This window comes from Aphis gossypii, chromosome 2 (assembly GCF_020184175.1).
Source record: "Aphis gossypii isolate Hap1 chromosome 2, ASM2018417v2, whole genome shotgun sequence".
NCBI lineage: Eukaryota > Metazoa > Arthropoda > Insecta > Hemiptera > Aphididae > Aphis > Aphis gossypii.
The window spans coordinates 21,208,664-21,222,029 of NC_065531.1; the positions used below are offsets into that span (position 1 = coordinate 21,208,664).

The 13,366-nt window shown below is 33.5% G+C and overlaps 1 protein-coding gene and 1 long non-coding RNA gene across 4 annotated transcripts in view; one reads left to right on the forward strand and one right to left on the reverse strand.

The window, feature by feature from the left end:
- The window catches only part of LOC114132258 (protein TANC2), a 178,723-nt gene that overhangs the window by 30,147 nt on the left and 135,210 nt on the right, over positions 1-13,366 (forward strand). The gene's annotated exons all lie outside the window — the stretch shown is intronic.
- On the reverse strand, positions 9,125-10,267 carry LOC126549532 (uncharacterized). The gene is made up of 3 exons (XR_007603651.1): positions 9,965-10,267; positions 9,436-9,683; positions 9,125-9,340 (listed from the first exon to the last, which is right to left on the reverse strand). It is a non-coding gene; the product is annotated as an uncharacterized LOC126549532 (long non-coding RNA).

Below are 13,366 nucleotides of genomic sequence, written 5' to 3' on the forward strand. Positions count from 1 at the left end.
ACAGTTTGTCAACTCCCTGATGTTTTATAGGTTGTGCGCGCGTATATATATAAATGTGTCGTGTGTGTGTGTGTACATGTAAGTAGAAATACGCGTCATATATATATATTTAACCACGCGGGGGAGATCCGTTCACGCGTTTTTATGCACACAAGGACGTGGTCGTTTCCGACTCGCGACACGTCTCCCGTTCCGGTCTCCGTCGCGAGACACGACAGCGCGTAAAAACGCCTATCGTGACACGCGGAAATTCCTATACATCGGCGGTTCTATTCTTTATCATATTTTCGCTCGCTCGCTTGCCACGTGTCAAAACCGGAAACGAAGAACGACACAGAAATCCGACACTAGATGGACGGCGACGATGCATAATATAACACACAGAAAGCGACGTCGAGATTAATATAATATTGTTCACAAATCCTTAAATTATTATTAAAATACTTCGGCGCGTAAATTAGTGTCCTGTGACGTCGATTCAATCTCGATTTTATGTTGCTTCAGAATATATATATTATCGTGACAATTATTTAACTTTTTTAATTCTTTATTATTCTAAATCCGAGTGTTTTCCGGAGTACTTATATATACTTATATAAATTAGATTTTAGACGAGTTGCAGTGACGCAAGTGAGGTTCATCAAACTTTAAATATAATAGTAGTAATAACTTATGTATAATTAACTACTCGTTCGAAATTCAACTTGTATAAATCGATACACTCCGAGCAATTTTATTATACACTTTTACTTAATAAATAGTAAATTGAAAACGATGTAAGTTGAAGTTCATAAAAATAGAAAAGCTTTACATAGACATTAGACACATAGAATAAAGCTAAAAAATTGTATCATAAAAATATAACCAACAAAATATTGTTTTTGTATAGGCTTAAAGTTATGTAAAAAGTATAATATTTCCAAAAATGTCAATAAATTTTGAAATAATGATTTTTTTTACATTAACTTATAATCATCTTGTATATGGATTTAACGTAGGTACCTAATATTATGTTTCGACTGCTGCTACAGCGTCGCCCACGCGTCCAAACGCATACGCATATTCGTTACTAATATTTCATAATAGGTAATCGTACATAGGCACGTGGTTGTACCTGCTACACTTTCGATCGCGTTGCATCGCAGTTCACACGATAATAATATCGTTATATTTCACGAACCTATATACAGTATGCAGTAGACTTCAAAAATCACGCCGTATGTGCATAATTAATAACATTGAACATTAATATTCGATCGTCAAAAGTGCGTGATCGTCATTATCACATTTTAGACGCGTTTAGACTTGTATAATTTTACGACAGCAATAATGTTAGAGAGAATCGTGATCCAATGACTTACTCACCCGGTGCTTAGATCTCGGGGTCTATGAAAGAGATGACGTCTGTCCCGGTCCTGCGGTAGCGCACGGAATTAATGTCTTTACGTCGGGCATTATAATATACCGATTGCCCAACACGTGTCTAGCACAAGTGCTGCAGGTGGCGCGACCCAACCGCCTACAGACCACGGTCGTTGAAAATATATTATTATATAATAATTCTGTTTGCTTAAACATCCTATGCGTGTATTGTATTGTTATGGGCTTGCTTCTGTATAGTACGACAAAAAACTAGGATCTTCGGGAGCGTATGATCGCAGTGCACAGTTGTACGTCTTATACACCGTGACGCTCGCCTAATACAACACATACGTGCGTGAGTGCGTGCGTGCCAGCGCATTTGGAAACGCGTAAAAATAAGTATTAAAAAAAAAAAAAAAAAAAATTAAAAATTCACGGTGGGGTCCCGTCTAGACGGTAAATTATGTAATACACGTATATATACATATATACGCGGTGCGATGAATGAGAGTCGAGATACGCCGCCGTTAATGAAACGGTCACCAGAAATAGAGCGACTCTGGCGGACAAACGGGGTTATTTGGCATTTGTACAGAGAGGCAGGAGACACGCGTGTATTGGCAGGAGGACGGATGGCGACGACGACGAGACGGAGAGGAAAATAAGATAGTGCGACCCTGAAGGGGGGAGAAACGGGCGAGGAGTAGGTACATATAGCATTAAAGTGCCGAGTTGATGCTGCGGCAGACGCGGCGCAAACGGAAATAGATGTCGGGCGATAGCGAGCGGGGAGGTACGTGTATAATATACATATATATAAACACTCGCACACGTCGGCCGACGACTGTACGGTAGACACAATACAAATTCTTTTAAAGGTCCCGATCGTCCGACCGTCGCCGCCTCGCCGCAATCCTTATAGCCGTTCCGGTCTGTAACCCGACAGATCGGCATTTTTGATTCCGGACCCGAATCGTCATCGACATTTCGCGCTGCCGCTCGCCTTTCTCCTCGCCGCCATTTCTTTCCGGAGAGATTCTTCCCCGTTTAACCGTCCGTAAGCGCTATTTTTAAACCGTCCGCGCGTATCTCTCGGTATATGCGGTATAAATATATTGGTTTTATCCCGGTGATGGTTATGTGGTAGTGTTAACGCGCGATTTATATCTCGTACAGGTGTATCGCGGGGGGGGGGAATACCAATTTTCTCGGAGCTCTGTCCATGGGCCCAACTAGACCTTTAAAACATGGAGTGCTTAAACAGTTAATCCCTCAGAGAAATCGAATAACTTTTTAATTTCATAATCATATTAAATAGATAACAATATATTACACATATTAAATCAACATAATTTTTCTTAGTTTCATGATATATTTCACTAAAACAATAATAGTTGTGTATAAAAAATAAGAGGTGCTAAATTTGAACTAGGGGGTGCTTAATACCCTTTTGGACTCCCTTAGTTACACCACTAGCCGCGGTGACGCAATTATAGAGTTCAAATCTTGGAAGTGCTGCAAATCACATTGTCAATAATATCACTGATATTAAAATAAATACTTCGATTATTTAGAAAGAAAAATGCGAACAAGTTTTATTATAATTGTATTTCATACACACCTATAACTTTTGATTATGGTAGCCAATATTTTTTGTACGCTCATACACACGCCGTTTATAATACATTTCCGTCTTTTAAATGTCCATCGTTGTTTTTTTTTAAAAAAAAGCAGCCGGAATCAATGGCGTCGAGTTTTAGTCTAATAATTTTGTAGGTCTAATATCTTACGGGCGTATAACTACGATAATAGGTGGTGTACATACAACTACTACAACTAACGTATTTAATTTTCATGTTCAGTGGGAGATCTGCGTCTTCGATTATAGATTGTAGTTATTGTTATTTCATTTTTTTTTTGTTTTGTTTTGTTTTTATCTTTTATCAACAAACCGCGCGTTATCGTGCCACTCGATTTTGCAGGTTCGTTTTTCCAATATATACGCGTATAATAATAGGTACATGTAATACGTACAACAAATATGTGCAGCGACCGTTGTATTTATACATGCATATACAAGCGAATAAATTGAAACGGTTGAATTGGTCTTGTGTTCTCAGCCGCACCCGTATAATAATAATAATAATAATAATAAAATAGTAATAGTAATAACATACACTTATATTTATATATAATAGATATAAGCCCGCAAAACTCGGCTTTGGAAAACTTCATAAATAAACGGTTTAGAGTACGATAAAAATATATATTATACATATATAATATATATATATATATATACGAAATACGTGCACGGCGTTTCAGATCAATAATTTCTAGCCGGATATAGTATTATTATAGCATAAATATATAATATATTAATACATATATATATAAATATATGGTACGTACACGTGTATTTTCCGAGTACACGGGGCATATTATATTGTACACGTACAAAATATTATTATAATAGCGTTTTACGTCCTTTCCGATCGACTAAATAATAACAGAATATATATGACGACGACGAAGAGGTTCGAGGAAAATATTGAAAACCCTATTTCATAATGTATGTAGTTAAATAAAATTCAAAGTCAAAAGAAATACCAACACATTACATAATGCAGTGTTAAGGCACGAATGCCGTATTTTTATTTTTCCACGCGGGTTTGATAAAAAAAACGACGTCTTACGATTTTCAGAATCGGATTTACGTCGTAAAAAGTTTGACTTTAGATTTATGAAAAAACAAAATTAAACTCCGACCGGTTTTCGATCAAACGACGACCGTAAAAATATTTTTTGTTCCATACTCTTTTTTTGTTGTTGTTGTTGTGCGTGCGTGTTAAAAATTTCAATCTCGAATATTTTAGTATAATATATTTTCGGTGTATTCGAAGTGGTTACCATATTATCTGGAAATTAACATCCCAATCGAATAGGTTATTATATTTCATTTTTAACCATTATTATGGACAATTATATTATCATATTTTATTCCTATAAAGATTAATAATATTCAGAAACTATTCACACTCGTTTGATCAACAAACAGAATATAAATAAATACATATGATATAATATAATAAATAAATAACAAAAATGGCACGAATTAGGTAATGTGTTATATGATATTCGACAAATGAGCTTTTTCTACTTTAGACTTTTAATCTCAGCGCTGCAGTAGGTCGACATTCCATTTGTTATATAGTGTACATATTAATATACGTTTTACCCGTGTGTTATGTGACCTACATGTAATGCATACAACACCAAAGGCCGGGTGATGAGTACCTTTTCTCCTTGTAATCTGTCATATTCCACGCGTCTAGAGACATTTATAATATAATAGTTATATAATACTCGTGTGAGCACTGGTTGACACTCGAAAAATCATCTGAATTTTTAAACAAGCAGTACTCGCTAAATTGTTTAAGTTAATATAGTCGTGTTTACCTATTTTACTAGCCAATCGCATTTGAGCGGCTTTCCTTTAAAAAATTCTTGCGAGGGCATTGACACGGACCCCTAAAAATGTATACAGGGGATGCGAGAGACTCGTTTTCCCGAGGCGTAAGCCACTCGACAGCACGTTACGAGTGCGTTCACCTGAAATTTACAGAACGCACTTGCGTCGTGTTATACTGTTGTATATACAGTATATTATCATACCCATCTTATGACTCGACGGCTAACGTAATTTATAAAATAAAAAAATAACACAATTGCGGCTAATAAAATATACACGGGTGTTCTAATAATAAAATGTTTACAACTTAGAAAATAACTGATTTGGTTATTCAGAAATCGTTCGTTTTCCAAAGACCACCACGAGTGTATAATATTTTACTATATTATCATATTTATATACATACATCGCGTGAGTTGATGAATAGTCGCATGCGATTGAGGACGATGAAACTAGACGTCTGCTGCAAGGCATATAAACATCTGTCGTTCGTGCCATCGCCGCGCGTATAATAAACCACAATAAATTCGTCGCGTCCCTTGACATTCACTATATAGCGTTTTATCGTGTAAATATACTACGCGTACACCTCGTATGTGTTTCCGCGAAGTTTTCCGCTTCCAGACGAATAAAGTTTGGACCGTTCGCTTCACCGAAGTTCACTATGGTTCACTAGTCCGTCGTCACTATACTCGTATACTACAACACACACATACACACACGATGGCCTTTGCAATTTTCATCCGTTTTATCTGTAGTCGAATATTCGTTAAATATTTAAATATCGAATGTAGCCGGCCGAGTGCACCAGAATGTTTACGACAAAAACAATTATTTGTATAAACACCAAACAAGTAATACGAAGCCTGCTACGTAGGTATTTACAATACGACAATATTATATTATTATTATGCTCCATCACTTGACTCTTGAAAATTATCCAGTCTAAAAAATATGTGAAGTACCGTCATTCAAGTCTTTAAATTAAACGTTCATAAAATCAAAACATGTATCATAATCTGTAGTAATATATATTAACAGATTTTACAAAAAAAAAAAAAACAATAAATCTACTTTTGGTTTTGTAATTTTTAAGACTGATTTCTAATCAAACCTATTGGACTTAGATATTGGACAAAACTGGACTCGGTATGTTTCACTCCGTTTGTATAGTGAATGTATAGACTCTCCGCAGACATATTATTATATTATAACCGTGCTCAGTATACATAATATTATACGCTGAACCAAACATCTATATCATACATAACTATATTAGTAATTTTAGTGTACAATTATGTCATATTATTTTGTTTTGTTTCGACTTTACTTCAATGGGTCTCTCTATACGCAAACTACTCTTAAGTCGTCTATTCGAACCGCGTTTGAATAGCGAGCTTGTCACAGAAATTCAGGAAATTGTTTTGAGCTCTCTGGGCGATGCTGTTTGAGCAACAGCAATGCGAGTTTCTAAGAATCGTAAATAGTTATAAGTTCTCGATAAACTATAAAGTATGATGGCAAAGGACTCTTAGAATAGAGCACAGTCGTCGTATAATACAAGCATAATAATAATAATAATAATATATGGTAAATCGGAAATATCAAAACCAGTGTATTTTTTTTCAATAACAACTGCTTCTGTGTACGTTACCTATCCCGTTGTTATTTCTATAATATTCTCCAGAATCGCTTATACCCACACGTCGATATAAACAACCATGACGTGTGTGTGTGTGTGTGTGTGTGTGTGTGTGTGTGTGTGTGTGTGTGAGTGTGTGGTATAATACCGATCGATTGTAAGCGTTACCTATCGTATAACGTACAGACTTTAATTAACTCATTCAGTCACAACAATAAACGATCGGAAACGCACTGGTGGGCGTTAGCGGGTGGGCGGTGGTGAGCGGTATCCTTTACGTCGTATACGGTCGTATTGGCGGAATGGGGATGTTGAGATTTTCTGGAACCGTGCCCTTTTATAATATTATATAACGCCGAATGAATCGACTGCTGCCGAAAGAAACTGATAATAAGTTTCTGTGCCTCCACCGCGGACGCGTGGAGATCGATTTCTGTGTACATCGCCTACACGCGGATGGAGAGTTTTCGAAATTTTCGGTTTCCGTGTGGGGTGGGATATAATGCGTGGCTGTTTCTTACACGAAATATTTACCCTAAAACTGCGACGCACATATACCTACGAGCAGATGACGTGTGTGAGTTATTCGAATGGCGACGTAATATTTTATCATAATTTTGTTGTAACATCTTACGACTTAACCGCAACGTCTCGTCTTGATTAAATTATAGATCTCCCGAATCTTAAGATAAACAGAGCAAATGCAAATTGATAAAATAAAAAATTACAATTTTACATCTTCTCTTTAATTTTATTATTACGGGTACGGTTTTCATCTATCAATATATGTACACTCTGGCAGAAATGTATGGTTCTCAACTCTAACCACAGTTTCTTGGTTACCGTATACCCTAAACAGCATAGGTGCCTATTCAATTAACTGGTAATAGTTCGTAATTTTTGCTTGGATATGATACATTTTTAATATATTCATTTTCTGGCGGATATACAATGAGGTTTGGCGTAATCTGAAAAAAAAGTTTGATTATAGTTTAATAATATTGTGTACTACTAATTATCATATTTTTCTTTTTTAAGTACACAATACTGAATATATAGCTTTTTAGAAGTGAGGTCAAAACGTGTGATCGCCGGTGACTTTACAATGACTTAAAGTCTTAAAACGGGTCTATAAGTGATTTACGCTGATCGTCATCGTGGCCGACATTTGCAAAAATATTATTAGCTATGACTGTAATATTTTCGTCACCATAAAGTCCCGAGTTTCCACGGATGTTTATGTACGATGACGGTATAATAACGGAATAAAATATCCGTATATTATAATATAATAATAATATTATATAATATATATATAATGGTATTGGTATTATAATTTTTTTTTAATATTATTTTCTCGATCGGACTAGGTTAAATACTTAAATAAATGCAAACGCGTATAATATACTTCGATCGATACATTTTACAATAAAAATGACATTAGGTACTCCGTTTCTTAAAAATCCGTTAGTGAGTTAAGAGTTCTAAAATCTCGTCGACCGGCACTGGTCTTGGTACGGCAGCAACGTCAATTTTAATTTGTCCATATAAAATATGATACTGACAGTCAGGTGTGTGCATGTGCCAAGTCGATTCCTGTTTTTTTTTTTCTAATAAAAAACGTCGTCGTGCTTATCCGAGAAAATAGCACGCGCGTGCGCGAACGCTATAACTTATAATGTTTTTTATTTATCATTATTCTATCTCGCATTATGCGCACGTCATTCCGCGGTGCGTATTTCAATAATCTTCACCGTTTATTAGTCCGTATGGTTACGATCTCTCACTTCTAATATATTATAATATATTTATATCATATTATTATATGATACGCACACTGCAGTATAATAATATGAGCATAAACCCGTTTGTACTTTGTACGGTTATTTGAGTGTAATTTGAAACGTATATAACGAAACTTTTCCTATATAATATTCTAACTTGACAGTCCTACAGTGAGTGTCCACGTTGTATGACATTATATTATAGTTTTGAAATAAATATTATAAGCGTAACTCCAACAAATAACGATAAATGTATGTAATATATTATCATATAGGTGCATAATATTATATATACATACCTGGACTACTTGGTATATATAATATATACTCACAAATTAAATGCTGTACACATTCCCACGAGTTTTCTCTCTTCGGTTTAACAATTTTATCATTTTTCAATTGATTATTCAAATTATATTTAAATAATTCATATTTATGTAAAAGAAATAATTTATATACGCATTTAATTGAAATGGAAATATCAAATTTAATATAAAATATACAATTTTTCATTTCTATAGTTTGATTTGAATGTTATTGGTCCATACAAAGATTTTTTTTATATATAAACGACTTTTTAATAATAATTGTATACAGTATTTTACATCTAAAAAAATATCATTAAAATTATATTTCTTAAATGTTCGAAAATTACTTAATTATTTTAATATCATATTGCCATTAAAGTTCTAAAATTTTAACACGTCATAACGGTCAGATTAGGTTTGAGTTATATGAATTTTTTAAAATGTAACCATTTTAGTTTTTAGATTAACGTTACTTTTAATTTATCAGGTGTATGAGCCCTTACGATGTTCATAAAACGTATCAATAATACACAAAGAATCTTGCAGATTCGCAGTTTTTAAATAATTAATATACGATATTTTATCATTTGGATTTTTCTTTAATTTTTACTTATTTGAAATACATTCAATCATACAATTGTTTTGTTATTGGGTTATGATTAAAACCGGAAGTTACAGTTGGTGCTCGGCGCTTCCGCCAACTGTAACGCTTCACTCAGGCAAGTTACGTTTATATTAACGAGATCTCGGGGACTCGAACTCTGTGTGTAAACTAAATATCAGGATTATCTTATTTAAGTAAATTAGAATATGATAGTGGATAAGATATATATAAAGCAATTATTCTAGATAATGTATAAAAGTTACCGACTCTGGTATATGGTGGATGTGCCGCGAGTGTGTATGCCGTATGGTTCACCGGGGATCATCGCGAAGTCTCTTCGATGTCGTCCAACATTGCACACTCTCTCTCTATCTCCACTCCTGCATCGGTCACTATTTTATAGATTCGGACGCGTGCCAAAAAAACCTTTAATCAGCAATCATCTCGGCTAGGCCATTCCTCACACTCAGCATATTAGCAAATTCGGATACGAGAAAGTATCACCGGAGCTCTAAAGTATTTTAAGGAGACCGGGAGATTGCTATTTTTTATATACGAGAAGGAATTTTAAACATATTATACGCTATAGGGCATATTCATGATAAGACACATCACATTCTACTGAGTTGAATTAATAATTTCACACTTTTAATTAATTCAAATAGGTATAATTTATATTTTTATCTAGTAAATTTTATGTAAAATAAAAAAGTAATAAAACGTAAAATTAAACAAATTATATACTTGCCACATAAAGATTACTAACATATTATTTTATTTCAAAAGTATAACTTGTAATCGTATAAACGAAAACGACGGCGATGACGTTTTATTATTCTATAATTTATTTCTCTTCGATTGTATACGCTATACCTATTAATCGAGTGAATATTAACGAATTCAGTGTTGACGAACCTAAATGGCAAATACATGTATGTATATGATCGTATAACTATAAAATATTAAATTATATAGCTCGTACGTGATTTACGTGTACTTTTATAAGTACAATAATTTAACGATATTGTATTACATTATGAGCAACGTTGATCGAATACAGCGGAAATAATTTTTACATGTACCTATGGATAAAAATATTAATAATATTTATTCAAATAAACATAATAGGAACCTAGCTTTTTCTCTATACGTTTTCGTTTTTATTTTAAGCTAATACAAAAACATGAAATAATCGTACAATGCAATATTGATTACACTATAAATACGCTAAACGAACTGAAAAGTTACCTATATAATATTATGTAATAGCCAATAGACAATAATTCGGATTAAACGGTTGAGATAACATAATGCCAGAGTATAAAAGTAATAATCCGATGGACAATCTCATATAAATGCGATCATTGGGTCGATTATTATTATTATTATTAATGTAATGTAATAATGCTTAAGAAATACTTTTCTAAAAAAACTATAATATATAAAATAATATATATATAACGATGGCACGGACTTACTCGGACGTCAAGGAAATTAAATTGAGTATATTTTTTATCGGATGCTTTCAAACACATCGCATGTCTGGTTACAGGTTACCTACGCAGTCGATTAAGGTTTCATTATTACTGTAAACAGTTATTTATAAATAGTAAATTTTATGTAACGACATAATCCATCAAATCGCCTGTCCTTTATAATGTGTGGCGCCTACTTGTTTCGACACTGTTATAAACAATTTATAAAATATTATGCATGAATATAAATGCAATTAATAAGTCTTAAATGAGTTGGTCTGTGTTTACCTTTGCATGTTTGTCACGTTACGAACGATTTATTTAGGATCGCAACTAACGAGTTACATGTTATCATAACATTACGTTATGATAATATTCAAACGATCGATCACGCAAATATGTATTATATATTCGTTTCGAATGATGTTTTGAATTTTATAAGCCTGCTGCTCTAACCAATTAATTAAAAAATATATAACCGACATTCCATTTGAAAATAAATAATTATGTTATAATTAATAACATATTTTTTTTTAGATCTGACGAAAGCGATTAATGTATCGGTTTAACAACGATGTGTGTTTTTTTATTGGACATTTTTTTGTGATGAATAAAATGATCTAATCTTCCAGGTTCGAGAAATATTTCTAATAGCAAATTAGAGATTTAATTTATACTTCGGGGTTCAAAGATCAAATTTTCATATTACTTTTTCCAAAATATCCTGGGAAATACAAAAAAAAAAAAAAAAACGAAAAAACAAGAATACTCGTGCAAAACAAGTTTTCGACAAAATCAATTTTGTTTTTTCGTTGTAATTCAACAACAAATGTTCCTTGAAGTTTGAAGTTTTCAACTTTTTATATTATTATGACCGATAGAAGTATATTATAATAATATACATTATAGACTATAGATTCAGTGCATATATTCAATCCCTACTTTAAATTCTGTTGTGCTTGACTATATTGATGTGTATACTGCTAGTGTACTGCTCCAATACTTTTGAAACTACAAAAAAAAAATGCATCAATACGGTGTGTATCGACTAGAGAGAGAAATAGACAGAGAGAGATAACAATCGTCGTATTATTCTATGCGCAGCACTTTCCCACTGCGGTAAATTATGTTTGCCGAATTCGAAATTCTATCGTCTTGTCGTCACTGTAAATATAATAATATACATACCTAAACCTTGGCCTCCGCCTTCGACGAAATTTCTGCTGCAAAAACGTCATCCGATCTAAACACGCTTATTCGGCTGCGGCGGTGGTTCGAAAACCGTTTACTCACAAACTGCTGTGGCTCAGTCACGTTTCGTATAGGTACTTTACCTGTATATAATATATATACGATAATATCCGATAGCGTTATATTAGTATTATTTTTTTTTCCATAATAATCACATATTACTTTCTAAACACATACACTATTAAATCTGATTAAGTCTGAAAATAATATTTTATGATAATATTATTATAACTCGTTAATAACAATCGTGAAGTTCGAAAAACAACCTTTCCATTTGATTCGCCGCTCGGCCTCAGCGTATACCCCTTTACGACGTGTTCATCTCGCATACACGTCGTGCAATTTTATACAAGCCTCAGCGCATATTATCGAGTACTCGAAAAGCGTCTTAATCGAGCCAAGACGTCGATTAATAAACTTTTTTCTCCTGTACATTTTTAATACCTTAACTGCATATAATATTACAAAACGTGCGACCGATGCATACGTCGCTGGTTCGTGTTGTACAGTAATATCATAATTTAATACATATATAATAATATATGTGTACGCGGAGTTATACGACCGGGCGACTGCTAATAAATCATATACGATATAATTTATACTATCATATAATATATCGGCAACAACGACGGGTTCCGGGACGAAATGACTAAAAAGGATCTCATTTCACGTGTACGCGCAAAAACCGGTAAATCGTTACATCCGCGTGACATCTCTTCGCAACGGCATTTAATAATAATATAATAGTCGGCGTTTGACTGACGGGACGTTCCGGAAAACGATTCGAATATTTTGTACGTTTTCGTTTTCGTATTACTACTACTTCTGCCACTACTATTCGTTTTGTATATCCTATTCGCACAGCTATTTAGCGATTTTATTTTCTACTGAGCATGCCTTTTTCGAGTCATTCGTGTTATAATCGGTTATTATATAATAGGTATACACGTTACCATAAATGTCGGAAATTCTAGAAAATATGTAAGTAATAAGTACAACAGGCGATGTCGGTAATGCCGGAGGACACCAGTATTGGTAATATAATAATATGTAATATAATATATGTATTTCCGCGATTGACCGATTAAGTGAATAGTCAATGTATTTTTATCGGTCATTCCTAAGGTGTTAAGTGGTAATCGATATGTCGATCACGAAACTGAATATTACCTCTAGATTTTATTACCACTTTTTTTTTTATCCAAAAGAGAGGAGATAAACGAATAATTATTTACACAAAATTACAAAATTGTTTTTGCCAACAAACGGATAATCACAGTAGGTCCTTGTTTCGAAGAAGGTTATACAAATGTTAAATATTTGATGATTTTTTTTTTTTTTAATTCCAATGGAGTCGAAGGAACATGTACGTATTTAATTTGTACTTTGAAGTTTGGTTTTTATTTTAATAAATACAATAAAACATATAATTATCATTCGTTTATTTTAATAGTTGGAATATTTT